The sequence below is a fragment of the Pristiophorus japonicus genome, unplaced genomic scaffold (genome assembly GCF_044704955.1).
Source record: "Pristiophorus japonicus isolate sPriJap1 unplaced genomic scaffold, sPriJap1.hap1 HAP1_SCAFFOLD_429, whole genome shotgun sequence".
In the NCBI taxonomy this organism is placed as follows: domain Eukaryota; kingdom Metazoa; phylum Chordata; class Chondrichthyes; family Pristiophoridae; genus Pristiophorus; species Pristiophorus japonicus.
The window spans coordinates 551,089-557,560 of record NW_027254190.1 but is presented as its reverse complement, the minus strand read 5'-3'; the positions used below and the strand labels follow the sequence as shown (position 1 = coordinate 557,560).

The 6,472-nt window shown below is 48.8% G+C and overlaps 5 non-coding genes across 5 annotated transcripts; all 5 read right to left on the bottom strand.

The window, feature by feature from the left end:
* Positions 1–318: 318 nt before the first annotated feature.
* Positions 319–409, bottom strand: trnay-gua (transfer RNA tyrosine (anticodon GUA)). The gene is given in 2 exon segments: positions 319–354; positions 373–409. It is a non-coding gene; the product is annotated as a tRNA-Tyr (tRNA).
* A 1,317-nt stretch (positions 410–1,726) lies between these two features.
* Positions 1,727–1,817, bottom strand: trnay-gua (transfer RNA tyrosine (anticodon GUA)). The gene is given in 2 exon segments: positions 1,727–1,762; positions 1,781–1,817. It is a non-coding gene; the product is annotated as a tRNA-Tyr (tRNA).
* Positions 1,818–3,148: 1,331 nt separating this feature from the next.
* On the bottom strand, positions 3,149–3,240 carry trnay-gua (transfer RNA tyrosine (anticodon GUA)). Its single transcript is given in 2 exon segments — positions 3,149–3,184; positions 3,204–3,240. It is a non-coding gene; the product is annotated as a tRNA-Tyr (tRNA).
* A 1,331-nt stretch (positions 3,241–4,571) lies between these two features.
* trnay-gua (transfer RNA tyrosine (anticodon GUA)) lies at positions 4,572–4,663 on the bottom strand. The gene is given in 2 exon segments: positions 4,572–4,607; positions 4,627–4,663. It is a non-coding gene; the product is annotated as a tRNA-Tyr (tRNA).
* A 1,331-nt stretch (positions 4,664–5,994) lies between these two features.
* trnay-gua (transfer RNA tyrosine (anticodon GUA)) lies at positions 5,995–6,086 on the bottom strand. Its single transcript is given in 2 exon segments — positions 5,995–6,030; positions 6,050–6,086. It is a non-coding gene; the product is annotated as a tRNA-Tyr (tRNA).
* Positions 6,087–6,472: the final 386 nt, after the last annotated feature.

Genomic DNA, 6,472 nt, shown 5'->3' with positions numbered 1-6,472 from the left:
GCAAGGAAATGTTATCGAACGGAACTGCGTCAGCACCCAAATGTAGTGTATGGGATTGCTGACCGCAGCTAAATGTACTGAACTGCTTTTGAATGGACTGTACAAATTTTTATATGCAAATTTTGAAATTTAAAAAACTCTGTGCTGGTGAGCAGACACAAATGCTCAAGCATAACAGCTGTGTGAAGGTGGATGCAGAGTGCATTCAGGTTTGAGACGAGAAAAGTGGTGTCCTGCTCCTTCGTGGCAACATGATGCACCATAAAGTGATGAGAACTGGTTTGAGCGAATTGCTGCTTAATCCAAAAGTACACTAGCTCCTTCGAGCCGGAATTGAACCAGCGACCTAAGATGACTTTGCTGAGTATTCCACTACAGTCCTCCGCTCTACCAACTGAGCTATCGAAGGAAGCGCCAAATATTTTTCTGTGCGTGATTGTTTTCCGTGAGCATGTTGACGCATCTGGACTCGTGGCGTGGCCTGTGCGTCTTCAGTACCAGCCCATGCTGCAGCGCGGTGGGACTGTCAACCGCCAGCTACTCTTACAGCCTGGAAAACGCGTGTGACTAACAATCACAAGAGTGTAGCTTTGACTTCTTATCAGGCTCGCAGATTTTTGCAAGCTGCGCATTCTGAATTTAAAGACCTTGCAAGCTGCCCGACTTGGTCGTGCTGCCTGGCCGCTTGCATGCAAGTGCTTCTTCGCGCAGCAGGCAGCATATCAGTCTGCTCAATCGAAGGTCTTGAGTCAAATGCTCAGAAAAGCAATCAATGCTCGCAAGTCGTTCTTTTGGCTTCTCTCGCCTCATATATCCATCTTTGCAAAAATCAAGACGTCTTGCTTATGACATGGCAGAAAAAGGTTTGCTGTGCTTTGACCCATCTGGCGTGAACTCAGTGACACGTGAGACCACATTTCTTTCTGGAGAATTGCTCTGAGCCAAAAGCAGAGTGGAGAATGCAGGCATCGATCTCGCTACCTCTCACATGCTAAGCGAGCGCTCTACCATTTGAGCTAATTCCCCAGTAGGCTCTTGCAGGTTGCCCTCAATTGCTTCTCAGTCGTCTTTTCGCACTCGTCTCCAAGCTGCTTCCACGACCATCAGAGAACTGGCCCACTCCTTGTATCCATCGACATTGCGGAGCAGGCAGCGAGCGAGCAACAGCAGGACGCGAAGCCACAGTAACGAAGAAAGAAGCGAGAAGAGCACGAGACCGTGGAAGGAAGCGAGGTGACCGGAAAGTAGCGGCCGCCCTGTGTGTGAGGGAGCAGGCGGAGCGCTGTCTGACTGATGGCCAACTTGTTTTGCTGAAAGGAGTGCTGAGTGCTTTGAAGTGTTGCTGCTCTGCAGTTTGTTGAATGCACTACAATGTATCCATCTAGTACCGAATTGTACTTGAACTGAAAAGCAAGGAAATGTATCGAACGGAACTGCCGTCAGCACCCAAATGTAGTGTATGGGATTGCTGACCGCAGCTAAATGTACTGAACTGCTTTTGAATGGACTGTACAAATTTTTATATGCAAATTTTGAAATTTAAAAAAACTCTGTGCTGGTGAGCAGACACAAATGCTCAAGCATAACAGCTGTGTGAAGGTGGATGCAGAGTGCATTCAGGTTTGAGACGAGAAAGTGGTGTCCTGCTCTTCGTGGCTACATGATGCACCATAAAGTGATGAGAACTGGTTTGAGCGAATTGCTGCTTAATCCAAAAGTACACAGCTCCTTCGAGCCGGAATTGAACCAGCGACCTAAGATGACTTTGCTGAGTATTCCACTACAGTCCTCCGCTCTACCAACTGAGCTATCGAAGGGAAGCGCCAAATATTTTTCTGTGCGATGATTGTTTTCCGTGAGCATGTTGACGCATCTGGAATCCTGGCGTGGCCTGTGCGTCTTCAGTACCAGCCCATGCTGCAGCGCGGTGGGACTGTCAACCGCCAGCTACTCTTTACAGCCTGGAAAACGCGTGTGACTAACAATCACAAGAGTGTAGCTTTGACTTCTTATCAGGCTCGCAGATTTTTTGCAAGCTGCGCATTCTGAATTTAAAGACCTTGCAAGCTGCCCGACTTGGTCGTGCTGCCTGGCCGCTTGCATGGCAAGTGCCTTCTTCGCGCAGCAGGCAGCATATCAGTCTGCTCAATCGAAGGTCCTGAGTCAAATGCTCAGAAAAGCAATCAATGCTCGCAAGTCGTTCTTTTGGCTTCTCTCGCCTCATATATCCATCTTTGCAAAAATCAAGACGTCTTGCTTATGACATGGCAGAAAAAGGTTTGCTGTGCTTTGACCCATCTGGCGTGAACTCAGTGACACGTGAGACCACATTTCTTTCTGGAGAATTGCTCTGAGCCAAAAGCAGAGTGGAGAATGCAGGTATCAATCCCCCTACTTCTCATATGCTAAGCGAGCGCTCTACCATTTGAGCTAATTCCCCAGTAGCTTCTTGCAGGTTTCCCTCATTTGCTTCTCAGTCGCCTTTTCGCACTCGTCTCCAAGCTGCTCCACGACCATCAGAGAACTGGCCCACTCCTTGTATCCAATCGACATTGCGGAGCAGCAGCAAGCGAGCAACAGCAGGACGCGAAGCCACAGTAACGAAGAAAGAAGCCGAGAAGAGCACGAGGCCGTGGAAGGGAAGCGAGGTGACCGGAAAGTAGCGGCCGCCCTGTGTGTGAGGGAGCAGGCGACAGCGCTGTCTGACTGATGGCCAACTTGTTTTGCCTGAAAGGGAGTGCTGAGTGCTTTGAAGTGTTGCTGCTCTGCAGTTTGTTGAATGCACTACAATGTATCCCATATTGTACCGAATTGTACTTGAACTGAAAAGCAAGGAAATGTATCGAACGGAACTGCCGTCAGCACCCAAATGTAGTGTATGGGATTGCTGACCGCAGCTAAATGTACTGAACTGCTTTTGAATGGACTGTACAAATTTTTATATGCAAATTTTGAAATTTAAAAAAACTCTGTGCTGGTGAGCAGACACAAATGCTCAAGCATAACAGCTGTGTGAAGGTGGATGCAGAGTGCATTCAGGTTTGAGACGAGAAAAGTGGTGTCCTGCTCCTTCGTGGCAACATGATGCACCATAAAGTGATGAGAACTGGTTTGAGCGAATTGCTGCTTAATCCAAAAGTACACTAGCTCCTTCGAGCCGGAATTGAACCAGCGACCTAAGGATGACTTTGCTGAGTATTCCACTACAGTCCTCCGCTCTACCAACTGAGCTATCGAAGGGAAGCGCCAAATATTTTTCTGTGCGATGATTGTTTTCCGTGAGCATGTTGACGCATCTGGACTCGTGGCGTGGCCTGTGCGTCTTCAGTACCAGCCCATGCTGCAGCGCGGTGGGACTGTCAACCGCCAGCTACTCTTTACAGCCTGGAAAACGCGTGTGACTAACAATCACAAGAGTGTAGCTTTGACTTCTTATCAGGCTCGCAGATTTTTTGCAAGCTGCGCATTCTGAATTTAAAGACCTTGCAAGCTGCCCGACTTGGTCGTGCTGCCTGGCCGCTTGCATGGCAAGTGCCTTCTTCGCGCAGCAGGCAGCATATCAGTCTGCTCAATCGAAGGTCCTGAGTCAAATGCTCAGAAAAGCAATCAATGCTCGCAAGTCGTTCTTTTGGCTTCTCTCGCCTCATATATCCATCTTTGCAAAAATCAAGACGTCTTGCTTATGACATGGCAGAAAAAGGTTTGCTGTGCTTTGACCCATCTGGCGTGAACTCAGTGACACGTGAGACCACATTTCTTTCTGGAGAATTGCTCTGAGCCAAAAGCAGAGTGGAGAATGCAGGCATCGATCCCCCTACCTCTCATATGCTAAGCGAGCGCTCGACCATTTGAGCTAATTCCCCAGTAGCTTCTTGCAGGTTTCCCTCATTTGCTTCTCAGTCGCCTTTTCGCACTCGTCTCCAAGCTGCTCCACGACCATCAGAGAACTGGCCCACTCCTTGTATCCAATCGACATTGCGGAGCAGCAGCGAGCGAGCAACAGCAGGACGCGAAGCCACAGTAACGAAGAAAGAAGCCGAGAAGAGCACGAGACCGTGGAAGGGAAGCGAGGTGACCGGAAAGTAGCGGCCGCCCTGTGTGTGAGGGAGCAGGCGACAGCGCTGTCTGACTGATAGCCAACTTGTTTTGCCTGAAAGGGAGTGCTGAGTGCTTTGAAGTGTTGCTGCTCTGCAGTTTGTTGAATGCACTACAATGTATCCCATATTGTACCGAATTGTACTTGAACTGAAAAGCAAGGAAATGTATCGAACGGAACTGCCGTCAGCACCCAAATGTAGTGTATGGGATTGCTGACCGCAGCTAAATGTACTGAACTGCTTTTGAATGGACTGTACAAATTTTTATATGCAAATTTTGAAATTTAAAAAAACTCTGTGCTGGTGAGCAGACACAAATGCTCAAGCATAACAGCTGTGTGAAGGTGGATGCAGAGTGCATTCAGGTTTGAGACGAGAAAAGTGGTGTCCTGCTCCTTCGTGGCAACATGATGCACCATAAAGTGATGAGAACTGGTTTGAGCGAATTGCTGCTTAATCCAAAAGTACACTAGCTCCTTCGAGCCGGAATTGAACCAGCGACCTAAGGATGACTTTGCTGAGTATTCCACTACAGTCCTCCGCTCTACCAACTGAGCTATCGAAGGGAAGCGCCAAATATTTTTCTGTGCGATGATTGTTTTCCGTGAGCATGTTGACGCATCTGGACTCGTGGCGTGGCCTGTGCGTCTTCAGTACCAGCCCATGCTGCAGCGCGGTGGGACTGTCAACCGCCAGCTACTCTTTACAGCCTGGAAAACGCGTGTGACTAACAATCACAAGAGTGTAGCTTTGACTTCTTATCAGGCTCGCAGATTTTTTGCAAGCTGCGCATTCTGAATTTAAAGACCTTGCAAGCTGCCCGACTTGGTCGTGCTGCCTGGCCGCTTGCATGGCAAGTGCCTTCTTCGCGCAGCAGGCAGCATATCAGTCTGCTCAATCGAAGGTCTTGAGTCAAATGCTCAGAAAAGCAATCAATGCTCGCAAGTCGTTCTTTTGGCTTCTCTCGCCTCATATATCCATCTTTGCAAAAATCAAGACGTCTTGCTTATGACATGGCAGAAAAAGGTTTGCTGTGCTTTGACCCATCTGGCGTGAACTCAGTGACACGTGAGACCACATTTCTTTCTGGAGAATTGCTCTGAGCCAAAAGCAGAGTGGAGAATGCAGGCATCGATCTCGCTACCTCTCACATGCGAAGCGAGCGCTCTACCATTTGAGCTAATTCCCCAGTAGCTTCTTGCAGGTTGCCCTCAATTGCTTCTCAGTCGTCTTTTCGCACTCGTCTCCAAGCTGCTCCACGACCATCAGAGAACTGGCCCACTCCTTGTATCCAATCGACATTGCGGAGCAGCAGCGAGCGAGCAACAGCAGGACGCGAAGCCACAGTAACGAAGAAAGAAGCCGAGAAGAGCACGAGACCGTGGAAGGGAAGCGAGGTGACCGGAAAGTAGCGGCCGCCCTGTGTGTGAGGGAGCAGGCGAGAGCGCTGTCTGACTGATGGCCAACTTGTTTTGCCTGAAAGGGAGTGCTGAGTGCTTTGAAGTGTTGCTGCTCTGCAGTTTGTTGAATGCACTACAATGTATCCCATATTGTACCGAATTGTACTTGAACTGAAAAGCAAGGAAATGTATCGAACGGAACTGCCGTCAGCACCCAAATGTAGTGTATGGGATTGCTGACCGCAGCTAAATGTACTGAACTGCTTTTGAATGGACTGTACAAATTTTTATATGCAAATTTTGAAATTTAAAAAAACTCTGTGCTGGTGAGCAGACACAAATGCTCAAGCATAACAGCTGTGTGAAGGTGGATGCAGAGTGCATTCAGGTTTGAGACGAGAAAAGTGGTGTCCTGCTCCTTCGTGGCAACATGATGCACCATAAAGTGATGAGAACTGGTTTGAGCGAATTGCTGCTTAATCCAAAAGTACACTAGCTCCTTCGAGCCGGAATTGAACCAGCGACCTAAGGATGACTTTGCTGAGTATTCCACTACAGTCCTCCGCTCTACCAACTGAGCTATCGAAGAGAAACGCCAAAGATTTTCCTGTGCGATGATTGTTTTCCGTGAGCATGTTGACGCATCTGGACTCGTGGCGTGGCCTGTGCGTCTTCAGTACCAGCCCATGCTGCAGCGCGGTGGGACTGTCAACCGCCAGCGACTCTTTACAGCCTGGAAAACGCGTGTGACTAACAATCACAAGAGTGTAGCTTTGACTTCTTATCAGGCTCGCAGATTTTTTGCAAGCTGCGCATTCTGAATTTAAAGACCTTGCAAGCTGCCCGACTTGGTCGTGCTGCCTGGCCGCTTGCATGGCAAGTGCCTTCTTCGCGCAGCAGGCAGCATATCAGTCTGCTCAATCGAAGGTCCTGAGTCAAATGCTCAGAAAAGCAATCAATGCTCGCAAGTCGTTC